This window comes from Mandrillus leucophaeus, unplaced genomic scaffold, assembly GCF_000951045.1.
Source record: "Mandrillus leucophaeus isolate KB7577 unplaced genomic scaffold, Mleu.le_1.0 Scaffold446, whole genome shotgun sequence".
Lineage (NCBI taxonomy): Eukaryota > Metazoa > Chordata > Mammalia > Primates > Cercopithecidae > Mandrillus > Mandrillus leucophaeus.
In genome coordinates, this window is record NW_012104765.1 from 148,475 (window position 1) to 163,479 (window position 15,005).

Below are 15,005 nucleotides of genomic sequence, written 5' to 3' on the forward strand. Positions count from 1 at the left end.
CCGGCCGCGGCGCGGGCACCGTCGGCAAATTCTCACACCCCCAGCCGGGAGAAGCGCCGGAGCGCACACGGGAGGCGGAGAGCGGAGTGGACGCTGCAAATCCTCCCCGAACCCCGCTGTTCTCTCCCGGAGGCCCACGACGCTGCCAGGCGGGGCCCTTGGGGTTTGCGCCCTGATCCCCAGAGCAGCCGCGGGACCCCGACGGCGCGCTGGCTCTGGCCTAGGTCTCGCCTTACAACCAATAAATAGAAAGCGCCACCTGCAAAGCAAGGGAGGGCTGGTCGTCCACCAAACTGCTTTCCGCTCCCCGCTTTGCAAGGCATCCGCAGAAAGGGCGGGGTACTGGACCCAGGTCACAGAACCGGAGCCAGGCTCACCCGAGTAATTGGCCAGCCCGGACTCTGGGCTCAAATCCAGCCTGATGGCTGTTCCCCAGCTGATGGGCCTTTCCATCGGGCGTTCCCTTATATGTGAGATTTAGAAAATAAATGAGTGTACCCAGGACTTTCACTAATGCATCTACCCATTACAACAGGCGGTGTGCGTGCAGTAGCAACGCCGAGACAACCCTTGCCCCGCACTTAAAAAAAACCTCTGGGCGCTCCAGTGTTTTTGTTTTTGAGACAGGGTCTTGCTCTGTTGCCCTGGCTGTGGTGCAGTGGTGCGATCATAGCTCACTACAGTCTCTACCTCTCTGGCTCAATCGATCCTCCCACCCCAGCCTCCCATGTAGCTGGGGCCACAAGTGCGCACCACCTCACCTAGCTAATTTAAAAAATTTTTTTGTAGAGGTGGGGGTCTAACCATGTTGCCTACGCTGGTCTCAAACTCCTGGGCTCAAGCCATCCTACCGTGTCAGCCTCTCAAAGTGCTCGACCAGGCGCTCCAGTTTTTATCCAGGCATCTACACTGTAAGGTAGATGTTGTTCTCCCTTGGCTGTGAGTGGGGAAGCCGAAGCTCAGCGCGCAGGGACTCTTACCCTCATGCACTCACACAGACACAGTCTGCACAGCCTCTTGGGCCGAGCTAGCCCTGGCACCAGTTTGGTTTGGTGCTGAACCTATACCCTTCTTGCTCTGCAAGGGCCCATCTCCCCTTAGAATATTCTTTTGGGTCCACAGCCCAAGACTTAAACCTTTGCCATGGGGAACGCAGAGGAGGAAGCGGAGTGCGAGCACCAGAATCGACCCTGGCATGTCCCGCGGAGTGGGAGAAAGTGGTTTGAAGAACACTCCTCGGTGGTCCTAATTGCTGCACGTGAGGTCAAGGCAGGGCCCGCCCATCCCAGGCAGATGAGCCCCAGGAGTCTTCCTCGTGCCTGCGAAGACGGCAAGGAGAAAACACGGCCGGCCGGAAGCCCCCCGAGAATCTCGAAGAAGCCCGGAATGAAAGGACCAGGCGGCTGGGACCCGGAACTCCCCAGTCAGGGCGCACGCAGCCCAGGCCTGACGCTTCCCTCCGCCCTCGGCGGCCTCTGCGTCCTCCCAACACCCGGCAGCCCTGCCAGGGGTCCCGGATGCCCAGAGCACCCCAAGGAGGAGAGAGAAGAGGGGGGGCCAGGGTGGGAGGGGACACCCCTCTTCCCTGGCCGTCCCTAGAAGTCACACACAGACATTCACTCAAAAAGACAAGCTTGCATGCAGATGCTCACACACAGACACAGGCGCAATCATGTAAACGGACACACAGAGACCACTGACGCTCGTGCTCATACACGCGCTCTCGCTCTTCACACCCTGCACCAGGCGGGCACTCACCTGCCCGCACCCTTGCTGCGCTTTCGCAGATCCCGGGACAGGGCGGAGCCCGGGCCGGGGGTTGGAGACCGCCCCCGGCCCCGCCCCCCACGCTCTCCCACCTCTCCCTCCCTCCTCCCGTCCTCCGCCTGCGGGAGAGGAGCGGTGCAGCAGACATCCGAGGGCAGCTGGGAACCCCTGAGCCAACTGGCGGGTGAGTCAGGCCCCCTGCAGGCCACCCCGGACCCCCCAGGGCGGGGGATTTCCCCAAGATGAGCCATCAGCCACCGGAAGTCACGCCGGACCTTGGACGGGCAGACAGAGGCTGGGAGGAGTTCTGGGTGCAGAGCCCCAAACCTAGTAAGTACAATGATCCCGGGGCTAGGACGCCAAAGAGATTTTCCAAAGGGCAAACGCGCTTCAGAGGTTCCTCCACCCCTATTCGCCACGTGTGGGAGCCCTCCTCCCCAGCGGCCCCGTCCTGCAATCGTCCCCTGGCGTGAAGACTTCCCTTTATCTTCAGCATGGATGGAGTGAAAGTCAAGCTCAAACACAAGGTCCCCATCAGCAATGGAACCCAATGATTCGCTGGGGGTTCAAATTGGGAATGTCAGGCACGGGTGTCTCTGAAGCCCAGAGAAAAATCCAAGAGTCTTTGAAATGGCAAAAGCCCCCAAAAGTCACTTTCCTGTATTGCCATGATGAACTGGAACTGCCCTGACAAATTCCAAAAAGATAGAGACCATAATAAATTGTTTGGAGAAGAATTAAAAGAGTGAATACAGATGCATGGAAAATCTCTAGAACAGTGCCTGGCGCTCATATTAAGTACTGGCTGTCACACATGGATAACAGACACAAGGGAGACCAAGTGACTTGCCCCAGGTCGCACAACTAGTTAGTGGCAGAGATGGAGGAAAAACCAGTCTCTGATTCTTTGTTCACAGCTCAGGTACCTTAAATCCTTTCTGAAATTGAGAGTATAAATAATTCAGTGGATAAATAAATGAATTTGACCACTGTTAAATATTAGAGTAGACCTGGAACAGTGGCTTACGCCTGTAGTCCCAGCACTTTGGGAGACCAGGGCAGGAGGATCACTTGAGCCCAGGAGTTCAACACCAGCCTGCGCCACATAGTGAGACCCCGTCTCTATTTTAAAAAGAAAAGAAAAATCAGAGTAAATTAAGGTGGGCATGGTGGCTCACTCCTGTAATCTCAGCACTTTGGGAGGCCGAGGTGGGAGGATCATTTCAGGCCAGTTTAAGAACAACCTGGGTAAAACAGCGAGACCTCGTCTCTACTGGAAAAAAAAAAAAAAAAAAATTAGCCTGGCATGGTGGCATTTGCCTGTAGTCCTAGCTAGTTAGGAGGCTGAGGGAGAAGGATTGCTTGGCCCAGGAGTCTGCAGTGAGCTATGATGGAGCCACTGCACTCCAGCCTAGGTGACAGAGCAAGACCTTGGCTTTAAAAAAAAAAAAAAAAAATCAGAATAGAGAAATTAGATTCCTGCCCTTCTACTTGCTACTAAAGGGGCCAATCCTCTTGTTAAATCCCCAAACAGAAGGCAGGAAACCAAATGAGCCTCTGCTCCCACTCACTGGAGCCCTTGTTCCCTTCAAGGAGCCCTAGAAGACCTGACACTTTGTGATGTGTGATTTCATCACTTTTGCTGTGATGAAATCTCAACTTCTCCCAAACGCTCACCAATATCCCAGCCTCCAACCTTGCTGGAATTCTGCTATTCTTTTTTTTTTTTTTTTGAGACAGAGTCTTGCTCTGTTGCCCAGGCTGGAGTGCAATGGCGCTATCTTTGCTCACTGCAAGCTCCGCCTCCCAGGTTCATGCCATTCTCCTGCCTCAGGCTTCCAAGTAGCTGGGACTACAGGCACCCGCCAGCACGCCCAGCTAATTTTGTTTTTGTATTTTTAGTAGAGACGGAGTTTCACCGTGTTAGCCAGGATGGTCTCGATCTCCTGACCTCGTGATCCGCCTGCCTCGGCCTCCCAAAGTGCTGGGATTACAGGCATGAGCCACCGCGCCCAGCCTCCGCTATTCTCTTTCTAACTCAAATTGGCATTCAGCATTTCTAGGTGTGGTCAGGTAAGACACCACTGCTGAATGGGGACAAGACCAGGAAAGCTAAAGTCAGAAAAAAGTAAGATGCAAAGCCAGGCACCACTGACGGCACATGTAGCTACAGCTACTCACAGGCTGAGGCAGGAGGATTGCTTGAGTCTGAGGCTGCAGCGCGTTATTGATAGCACCCGTGAATAGTCACTGCACTCTAGCCTGGACAACATAGTGAGATACTCATCTCTTTAAAAAAATTTTAAGTATAACCGCTGGGCGCAGTGGCTTACACCTGTAATCCCGGCAGTTTGGGAGGCTGAGGAGGGTGGATCACCTGAAGTCAGGAGTTCGAGACTGGCCTGGCCAACATGGTGAAACCACATCTCTACTAAAAATACAAGAATTAGCCAGGTGTGGTGGTGCATGCCTGTGATCCCAGCTACTCAGAAGGCTGAGGCACGAGAATCGCTTGAACCTGGGAGGCGGAGGTTTCAGTGAGCCCAGATAAAGCCACTGCACTCCAGCCTGGGCAACTGAGAGAGACTCCATCTCAGAAAAACAAACAAAAAAAATTAAGTATAAATTTTTTAGTAAAAACAACTAAAGACAACACCAAAAAAAAAAAAAAAACCAGTTACATGTTTGTTTTTCATTCAATTAGAATAAACAGGAGGGCTCCAAAAAACAATCCTCAAAGGAGAGTTTCCATATTTACTCATATTCCACCCTTGATATTTTTATTCTCAAAGCACAAGAATGAGGGACCTAATTACAAGAGGCCCCTGCTCTCCTGCCATCCTTACATATTTTCATTTATCTTTGAGAGTCTCACCCCCGGGTAACTCAAAAAGTGGCTCATCTGTAGTTAAAAAGCAAAGTTAATTAGCATCTGGCACTTCCTTCTTTCCTTCCTCAATTCTCCGACCTTAGACTAAAAGTCTGTCTTAATTGAGGCTTCCTGAGTTTGTGACCTGGGGCAGGAGTTGAGGGGTTGAGGATATAAGCAGAGAGGGGGAAAAAAAAAAAAAAAAAAAGCTTAGGTTTGCAGGTTTGCATTGCTCATTCTTTTTTCTTTTCCTTTTTTTTTTTTTTTTTGAGACAGCGTCTCACACTGTGGCCTAGGCTGGAGTGCAGAGACGCAATCACAGGTACTCAACCCCAGGGACTTGGGTGGTCCTCCCACCTCAGCCTCCCAAGTAGCTGTGTGCCACCATGCCCAACTAATTTTTAATTTTTGTAGCGATGAGGTCTTGCTGTGTTGTCCAGGCTGGTCTCAAACTCCTAGGCTCAAGGGATCTGCCTGCCTCGGCCTCACAAAGTGTTGGGATTACAGATGTGAGCCATCGCACCTGGCTGCATTGCTCTTTATTTTATTTTTTTTTGAGACAGAGTCTCTGTCGCCCAGGCTGGAGTGCAGTGGCACCACCTCAGCTCACTGCAACCTCAGCCTCTTGGTTTCAAGCGATTCTCCTCTCTCAGCCTGCCAAGTAGCTGGGATTACAGGGGCCCGCCACCATGCCTGGCTAATTTTTGTATTTTCAGTACAGACTGGGTTTCATCATGTTGGCCAGGCTGGTCTCGAACTTCTGACCCCAAGTGATCCACCCTCCTTGGCCTCCCAAAGTGCTGGGATTACAGGTGTGAGCCACTGCGCCCGGCCCGCATTGCTCATTCTTTCAAGTGTCAGCCAAAAAGCATGTGTGGCTCGTGGTTGTGGGGAATCCTCCCATTGAGAGATGGCCTCTGTGTCCCCTCTTCTTAAATCTGAGTGGGCTTGTCGCTGCCAAGAGAGTATGGCAGCAGAGATGCTAAGTGACTTGAGAGGTGGGGCCATAAGAAGCCATGCGGCTTCCTCCTTGGTGTAGAATGCTGGCTCTTGGAATTCTGAGCATTAAGTTAGAAGTCTGACTACCGGCCGGGCCGGGCATGGTGGCTCAAGCCTGTAATCCCAGCACTTTGGGAGGCCGAGACGGGTGGATCACGAGGTCAGGAGATCGAGATCATTCTGGCTAACACAGTGAAACCCCGTCTCTACTAAAAACTACAAAAAACTAGCCGGGCGAGGTGGCGGGCACCTGTAGTCCCAGCTACTCGGGAGGCTGAGGCAGGAGAATGGCATAAACCCGGGAGGCGGAGCTTGCAGTGAGCTGAGCTTGCACCACTGCACTCCAGCCTGGGTGACAGAGCCAGACTCCGTCTCAAAAAAAAAAAAGTCTGACTACCCTGGCGCTGCCACGCAGTGACACAGCTCAGGCAAGCCAGAAAGAGAAACCACGTGGAGGCACTCAAGTTGACAGTCCCACCTGAGCCCAACCTTCGAGTCATCCCACCCAGGTACCAGACATGAGTGAAGAAACTTCCAGATGATTCCAGACCCCACCTGTTCAAGTTGTTACCAACCCCTTGAGAGTCTTCCCAGCTGACTCCAGATATCATGGAGCAGTCAGGCCATCCTGCTGAGCTCTGTCTGAATTCCCGGTCCCTGGGACCGTGAGCATCACAGTGTTGCTTTACACCGCTGAGCTTGGAGTAGGTTGTTTTGCAGCAAGAGATCCCTAGAACTCTGAAGATCTCCTAAAATCCTCAAAACAACCCCACTAAATAGTTACGATAGTCATCTTCATGAGGGAACTGAGGCCGAAGCCATGCACTGGGTGCCACTGCACTCCAGCCTGGGTGACAGAGCGAGACTCCATCTCGAAAAAATAAAAAAGTTTCCCCTGACCACCTGGAAAGAAGATTCACACCCAGTTCTCGCAGGCTTGCTTTCCCACATGCCTAAGCCACGGCCCTTTCCACAAAAGGGGCCTTACACATGCCTCAAAGGATGGTCCTCTTCCGGAAATGAGCAGATGCTACAGTGAGAGTCACCCAGTGACACAGGAAAGTCGATCCTTGCTGAAAGCTCCAAAAGAGGCAGTAAATTTAGGACAAAGGATTTAAATGGCAGGGGCAAACTTGTACAATATCTTCTTTAAGAGGTGGTCAAGACAGAAAATAGAAACAGGTTCAAGACAGACTTTGAATCGGTTGCGGGGCAAGTGTCTCTTACAGAGGTGTCACGGGGTCAGAATGATTTGCCCCTTTGAGGTTGGTTTCAGAGTCAGAATCTCATACGACAGAGAAGCTAGAGGTTGGACCTAAACAGTCCTTCCCCGCACACCAGCAGAGTCTGTGGATGAAAGAGCCTTTTTCTGGAGACAGTCCATGCTTTTCTGCAGGTTTTCAAAGGGATTTAAAATCTGAAACAGGTTAGGAACCACTGAGTGATGTGGCTCTAGGGTAGGTAGAAGATGGAGTTTTTTTCTTTCTTTCTTTTTTGGAGACAGGGTCTGGCTCTGTCACCCAAACTGGAGTCCAATGCCATCATAGGCTCACTGCAGCCTCAGCCTCTTAGACTCAAGCGATCCTCCCGCCTCAGCCTCTCGAGCAGCTGGGACTAGAGGCGTGTGCCACTATGCCTGGGTAGTTTTCGTGTTTTTTTTTTGTAGACACAGGGTTTCCCTATATTGCCCAGGTTGGTCTCAAGTGATCCTCTTGCCTTGGCCTCCCAAAGTACTAGGATTACAGGCAACAGCCACAGTGCCCGGCCGGATTTTTGCTTTTTTTGTTTTTTTTTTTTTTTTCAAGATTAAGTTTTGCTCTTGTTGCACAGGCTAGACTACAATGGCACGATCTCGGCTCACTGCAACCTCTGCCTCCCAGGCACAAGTGATTCTCCTGCCTTGGCCTCCCAAGCCCCCTGGGATTACACCACACCCAGCTAATTTCATATTTTTAGTACAGACGGGGTTTCACCATGTGGGGTGGGCTGGTCTTGAACTCCTGACCTCAGGTGATCTGCCCGCCTTGGATCTCTCAAAGTGCTGGGATTACAGGCACGAGTCACCATGCCCGGCCCAAATTCTTCTTTTTTTTTTTTTTACTTTGGCAAATCTATATTTTACAAACTTTGAATAACTAACTTGTATTGATTCCATATGATTAAAAACATACAGTATGCATGAATAAACACATAAAATGTACGGCATATATATTTAAAACATCCACATGCATAATCTGGAAGATCATGGCCTATAATTCCCAGATGTAGGCTCTGCTGTAATTTTTGTTGGTTTAGACAGGGTCTCACTTTGTCACTCAGGCTGGAATGCAGTGGCACGAAGCAATCCTCCTGCCTCATCCCCTCAAGTAGCTGGGGCTACAGACACACGCCACCACACCTGGCTAATTTTTGTATTTTAGTAGAGACAGGGTTTCACCATGTTGACCAGGCAGGTCTTGAACTCCGGACCTCAAGTGATCCACCCGCCTCAGCCTCCCAAAGTGCTGGGATTACAGGCATGAGCCACCGAGCCTGGCCAGCTGCTGCAATCTTAAGATGGCCACATAATATCTCTTAAAACTACAAATTCCACTTCCCTTCTTCTGTCCTGACCTCAACTTAATCACAAACAAACACCCCGCCTCCCAAAACACACACACACTCATGACAGTCCCCCTGTCAAGTGTCAGCTATGTGGCAGTTCGCCCCATTCTCCTGGGGTCAGATCTGCAGCTGGCTACCTGCCCAGGCACTCAGCACTCAGGCCCTCCTTCCCCACCCGGCTGTCGGCTTAGGGGTCCTTCTCCACCTATCCTCATGCGATCTGCAGACAACCCTAAAAGCTCTGAGCCAAAGAGGAAGAAATCCTGGGGATGATATAGAGGGCTCTGGACACCTCATCCCACCAGTCATTGTCCTGGTCACACTCTCTCCTTGGCAGGGGGCCTGTGACAGTGCTTCTATTCTCAGAGCAGGTCTCTGGGCCACTCCTGCCCCTGGGAGCCTCTGGGATCGGTTCAGACTCTGTCCCACAGCACAGCCTCTTCATCTTTCATCAGGCTCATTTTCAGGGCTACAGCGGCCAGCCCCCATGACTAGGCACCTGATGTCCATTTTCTCATTAAACATCATGACAAGCCCTGAAGGCAGGCATTCAGATTTATGAATGAGGAAAGCGGAACTGAAGGAGGTGACGGGGAAGGAAGTGGGGTTGGGTTTATTCTGGAGCCTGCTCTTAACCAGCGTACCACACTGTCTCTCCCAGGCCAGTGCACTGGAGCCAGAGGGTGTCAGCTTCCCAAAAGAGGCCCCGGGGTTGGGCAAGGAGGCCATGGAGACTGCAGAGGCCAGGCCTTGCTTGCCCCTGGCACTGGGGAGAAGGGGCACCACCCTAGCCAACTGGGGAAGGGCCAGGCACTAGAAGCTGCTTCCCTCTGCCCACTCTCACTGTAGAGGATCAGAGTCCAAGACACCAACTCCATCAGACACAAGGACCTTCAAGAGCAAGGAACTAGGCTGGGCACGGTGGCTTATGCACTTTGGGGGGCTGAGGTGGGAGGATCACTTGAACCCACGAGTTTGAGACCAGCCTGGGCAACATAGCAAGACCCCATATCTACAAAAATATCAAAAATTAGCTTGGTGTGGCCGGGCGCGGTGGCTCACGCCTATAATCCCAGCACTTTGGAAGGCCGAGGTGGGCGGATCATGAGGTCAGGAGTTCGGGACCAGCCTGGCCAATGTGGTGAAACCCCATGTATACTAAAAATACAAAAATTAGCCGGGCATGGTGGCAGGCCCCTGTAATCCCAGCTACTCGGGAGGCTGAGGCAGGAGAATCACTTGAACCCGGGAGGCAGAGGTTGCAGTGAGCCCAGATCGTGCCCCTGCACTCTAGCCTGGGGGACATGAGCGAGACTTCGTCTCAAAAAAAAAAAAAAAAATTAGATTGGTGTGGTGGTGCACATGGTAGTCCTAGTCCTAACTGCTCAGGAGGCCGAGGCAGGAGGATCGCTTGAGCCCAGGAGGTCGAGGTTGCCATAAACTATGATCTCACCACTGCACTCTAGCCTGGGTGACAGAGCGAGACCCTATCTCTAAGAAAAGGAAGAAACAAAACAAAAACAAACAAGGAACTCTGCCTGGGAGTCCAAATAAGTCCTGGGAAGGTGGTGACGGGGGGGTGGGGGTAGGGGGACAAGTGAAAAAGAGCCAGGAAGCCCCTCTCGCATGGCCGCCTGACTCCCAGAGGCTTTCTGAGTCCTCCTCCCTGGGATCCGGACTCCCCTCCCCCAACTAAGCACTTCTTCCTGGGAAAAAGCCCATATTTGGAGGCAGCATGGTGCAGGGTTAGGAGCAGCCGCTGCCACTTTCTGGCTGGGTAAGACTTAGGTAAGTTACTTCCCCTTTCTGTGCCTCAGTTTCCCCATTTGTAAAGTGGGAATCACAGTAGTACTAACCAAACAGGGTTGTCATAAGGCTAATTAGCTTCGTATTTCTTTCTTTTTTTTTCTTTCTTTTTTTTTTTTTTTTTTTTTTAACATCGTCCAGGCGGGAGTGCAGTGGTGCAATCCCGGCTCACTGCAACCTCTGCCTCCCAGGCTCAAGCGATCCTCCACCTCAGTCTCTGGAGTAGCTGGGACTACAGATGCGCATCATCATGCCTGGCTAAATTTTGTATTTTTTTATAGAGATGGGGTTTTGCCATGTTGCCCAGGCTAGTCTCAAACTCCTGAGTTCAAGTGATCTGGGATTACAGGCATGAACCACAGTGTCCGGCTAGCTTAGTATTTTCTTTTCTTTTTTGAGATGGAGCCTTGCTCTGTCGCCCAGACTGGAGTGCAGTGGCATGATCTTAGCTCACTGCAGTCTCCGCCTCTCCGGTTCAAGCAATTCTCCTGTCTCAGCCTCCCGAGTAGCTGGGATTACAGGCACCCACCACCACACCCGGCTAATTTTTGTATTTTTAGTAGAGACGGGGTTTCACCATATTGGTCAGACTGGTCTTGAACTCCTGACCTCAGGTGATCTACCCACCTCGGCCACCCAAGGTGCTGGGATTACAGGCATGAGCCACCGTGCCCGGCCCAAGCTTCGTATTTTCAAAGTGCCCAGGACACTGCCTGGCACAGGGTACGTACCACAAAACTGTTTATTGTTATTGTTATTAGATACAGAAACGGGAAGCTAGGTTAATGAAAATGGCAACTTTCAGCTGGCAAACGGCAAATCTCCTAAGTACAAATGCCACTGACAGGACCCACAGGAAAAGAAATTTTCCACGATGCCTCCCTTCTAGAGCATGTGCCCATTCTCAGAGCGAGGGGTTCCCCTAATCTAGGAGAGATTTCTAGGTTGAACCTGCCTCCGGCCCAGGCTCTGTGATCCCTACATCTTACCCTGACTCCTACCTAGCAGAATCAGGGCTGAATAGCGCTCTCCATCCCCTCACCAAACACCCTGGCCAATGGTCTCTACATGCTGACCACTCCCAGGATGCCATGGAGTCGGGCCCTCCTTCCTGTCTCTGCATGCCCACAGAGGTTGCCACACCTGCTCCAATCGGATGGCAGTTGTTTACCTGTGTAATCACATAATGTAATTATTACATAAGAGGGTGCACCCTCAGTGTGAAAAGAGCTGATACCATGAAGAAAACAAAGCTGAGTGCTTCAGAAACCTAGTAAAAGACAAGTCACCCAATAAAACAAACTTCCTGTAGAATTATGGAATTAGACCAGGCGAGACAACTGTAAAAACTCAGCAGGAATTATTAAAATGTAGAAGGAAGGCCGGGCGCTGTGGCTCACATCTGTAATTCCGGCACTTTGGGAGGCTGAGGTGGGAGGAATACTTGAACGCAGGAGTTCAAGACCAGCCTAGGCAACATAGTCAGACTTCGTCTCTACTAAAAATCAAAAAAACTAGCCGAGGCCAGGCATGGTGGCTCACGCCTGTAATCCCAGTACTTTAGGAGGCCGAGATGGGTGGATCACTTGAAGTGAGGAGTTCGAGATCAGCCCGAACAACATAGTGAAACCCTGTCTCTGCTAAAACACAAAAATTAGCTAGATGTGATGTTGTGCACGCCTGTAATCCTAGCTACTCAGGAAGCTGAGGCAAGAGGTTTGCTTGAACTGGAGGCAGAGGTTGCAGTGAGCTCATATCGCACCATTGCACTCCAGCTTGGGTGACAGAGCGAGGCTCTGTTTCAAAAAATTTAAAAAAAAAACAAAAAAGTAACCAGGTGTGTGTGATCCCTGCTACTTAGGGGGCTGAGGCAGGAAGATGGGTTAAGGCCAGGTGGTCAAGGCTGCAGAAAACCGTGATCAAACCACTGCCCTCCAGCCTAGGTGACAGAGCGAGACCCTGTCACCCCCCAAAAAAAGTAGGATAAAAAAAGTGGATTATACATTGCATGTACGCCTTATACAGAAAGATGGACCAATGGCCTACGCAAACATAAGCCCTTGGCCATCTAAGAGCAGATCAGGGAACCAATGTACACTGACATGTTTTAAGTGAAGATGAAATATTTATTGGGAAGGGAGAAAAAACAGTAGCTGGCATCCATAGCAGCTTCTCCAGGTGAGCGGTGCTGGAGAGGTATATAGGACTCTGTGTGGCCCGTCACAGAAAAAAATAAAAGAAAATGTTCACATTTGAGGTAATGCATTTTAATAATTCTCTACCTAAACCAAAGTCAGTTACTCAACCAACAAATCACATTGGATAAAAGGGCTATTAAACTATTTGTTTCTCCACCAGGCACAGCGGCTCACACCTATAATCTCAACACTTTGGGAGGCCTAAGTGGGAAGATTTCTTGAGCCCAGGAGTTGGAGACCAGCCTGGGCAACACAGCAAGACCCTTGTCTACAGAAAATGAAAAAACTAGCCGGGCATGGCAGTGTGCACTTGGGAGCTACTCAGGAGGCTGAGGCAGGAGGATCACTTGTGCTCAGGAGTTCAAGGCTGCATTGAGCTATGATGGCACCACTGCAGTCCAGCCCAGGAGACAGAGTGAGACCCTGTCTCTAAAAATAAATAAATAAATAATCTCGGCATTTCTCATCCTAATTGCATCTAATGGTTCATCATCCTCTTTGGCCCTAATCCACATTTTTAAAACTCTGGTTGGAGTCGCTGTGCTGGGAGTAGCGGAAGCCATAGAAAAAACATAAACTTCCCAGAGCACCCATTTGACTCTCAAGTTAGGGGAAAATATGCTTTATAGTAAAATAAACATGGATATATCATGGAATCGAATGTAAAATTAACATTAGCATTAAAAATAGAAGTTGAAGCTTCAAAGCGAGGTCGCAGTTGGGGTGGGCAGCTGCAGGCTAGAGCTGGACATCCCATCTCAGGCTGGAGGGATGGTGGGAAAGTTGGAGAAACATGGCCCATCAGGGTCCAGGTTACTGCCAGCTGCCCAGCCATCTCCTACCCACTCCCCCTGGGAGCCCGCAGCACAAGGGCTCCTGGGGTGCTGCCTTGTGAGCCTCACAGGTGACACCAGAATCCACTGCTGTGGCCAAGGTCACCGGAGGGCAGACCTCACTGGGAGATGCCACACCTTCCAATCCAGGCCCCTTGAGCGGGGCCAGGGGTGGCTCTTGCCACCATCTTGGGAAAGGAAGAAAATGACCTGCTCTAGATCTCACTTCCAGCAGTATTTGCCTCAGATACCCAAGCTCCTCCCTACCTTGAAAGGCTAGAAAACACTGAAAAGGCCAGATGTAGTGGCTCATGTCTGTAATTCCAGCACTTTGGAGGGGGGCCGAGGCAGGAGGATCTCTTGAGCCTAGGAATTCAAGAGCAGCCTGGGCAACATAGCAAAATGGGATATTTATTGACACATGCTCTGTGCATTCCATCTGAGTCATTCATGGGAAGATCAAATAAGGTAATGGATGAATAAAGCTTACTACACAAGAACTCATGACAAGAACACCTGTCATTAAAATCCACTCTGAGCCAGGCTGAGCAGGGCTCACCCATAGTCCTAGCAACATGAGAGGCTGAGGTGGGAGGATCAGTTGTGCCCAGGAGTTCAAGACCAGGCCTGGTGGCTCACACCTATAATCCCAGCACTTTGGAAGGCCAAGGTGGGTGGATCTCTTGGGCCCAGGAGTTGGAGACCAGTCTGGGCAACATGGTGAAACCCTGTCTTCCACTGAAATACAAAATTAGTGGGGTGTGGTGGCATGAACTCGTACTGCTGGCTACTTGGGAGGCTGCAGTGGGAGGATCGCTTGACTCCAGGAGATCAAGGATGTAGTGAGACATGATTGCACCACTGCACTCCAACCTGAGCATCAGAGTGAGATCTTATCTCAAAAAAAGACCAGTCTGGACAGTAGAGTGAGACCCCAGTTTCTAAATAAATAAATTTTTAGGCCAGACACGGTGGCTCATGCTTGTAATCCCAGAACTTTGAGAGGCTAAGATGGGCAGATCACTTGAGGTGAGAACTTCGAGACCAGCCTGGCCGACATGGTGAAACCCCATCTCTACCAAAAATACAAAAATTAGCAGGGTGTGGTGGTGGGTACCTGTGGTCCCAGCTACTCGGGAGGCTGAGGCATGAGAATAGCTTGAACCAGGGAGGCAGAGGCTTCAGTGAGCCAAGATCGCACCACTGCACTCCAGCCTCAGTGACAGAGCAAGACTCCGTCTCAAAAATAAACAAATTGTTTTTTAAAATCCATTCCCTACTACAGTGTGGGCCTCAAAGACTCATTCATCCAATAGGTAAAAACTGCAACTTTTTGGGTACCCATAACCTGGCCCAGGTGTTTCATTGTTTCCAACCTTTACGACATCTTTACGACAATCCAGTCAAAGAGGTACTGTCATCCTAATTCTCAGATGAGAACCCAGAAACTTAAATAACTTGTCAAGATCCCCTACATGTGAAGTGTCAAAGCCAAGATAGGAAGCCTCTAATTCTAAAACTCTTGCTTTTGATGCTAATCTGAAGCTAACTTTTTATCCATTCTCAAAACACGGTCCTGCTGGAGAAACGGAGCCATTCACATCTTGGGAAACTATCACATATTAGATGTGCTGCACTCAATTTAAAAATAGACCACACATCATCACCAATTTCCAAATGACAGCAGACGGGCTGTCTTATTAAAATACTCACCACACCACACAATAGGGAAAAAAAGATTCATGACCTGGTCATGGCTCCTGGATGTCTGAAACCATCAGAAACAGAAGTTGTGGTCTGGGAGAGTACATCCTTTCCTTGGCTCTCAATATGAGGAACTGTTTTTTTTTTTTGTTTTTTTTTTTGAGATGGAATTTCGCTCTTGTCACCCAGGCTGGAGTGCAACCTCCGCCGCCTGGGTTCAAGTGA

At 50.5% G+C, this 15,005-nt stretch overlaps 1 protein-coding gene across 1 annotated transcript in view; it reads right to left on the minus strand.

Moving 5' to 3' along the window:
- Window positions 1-10,189, minus strand: part of PIK3CD (phosphatidylinositol-4,5-bisphosphate 3-kinase, catalytic subunit delta) — a 51,116-nt gene extending 40,927 nt beyond the window's left edge. The window contains exon 1 of the mRNA XM_011994191.1: window positions 10,178-10,189. The gene's annotated coding sequence lies outside the window, so the exon portion shown is untranslated. The remainder of the gene's footprint in view (window positions 1-10,177) is intronic.
- Window positions 10,190-15,005: the final 4,816 nt, after the last annotated feature.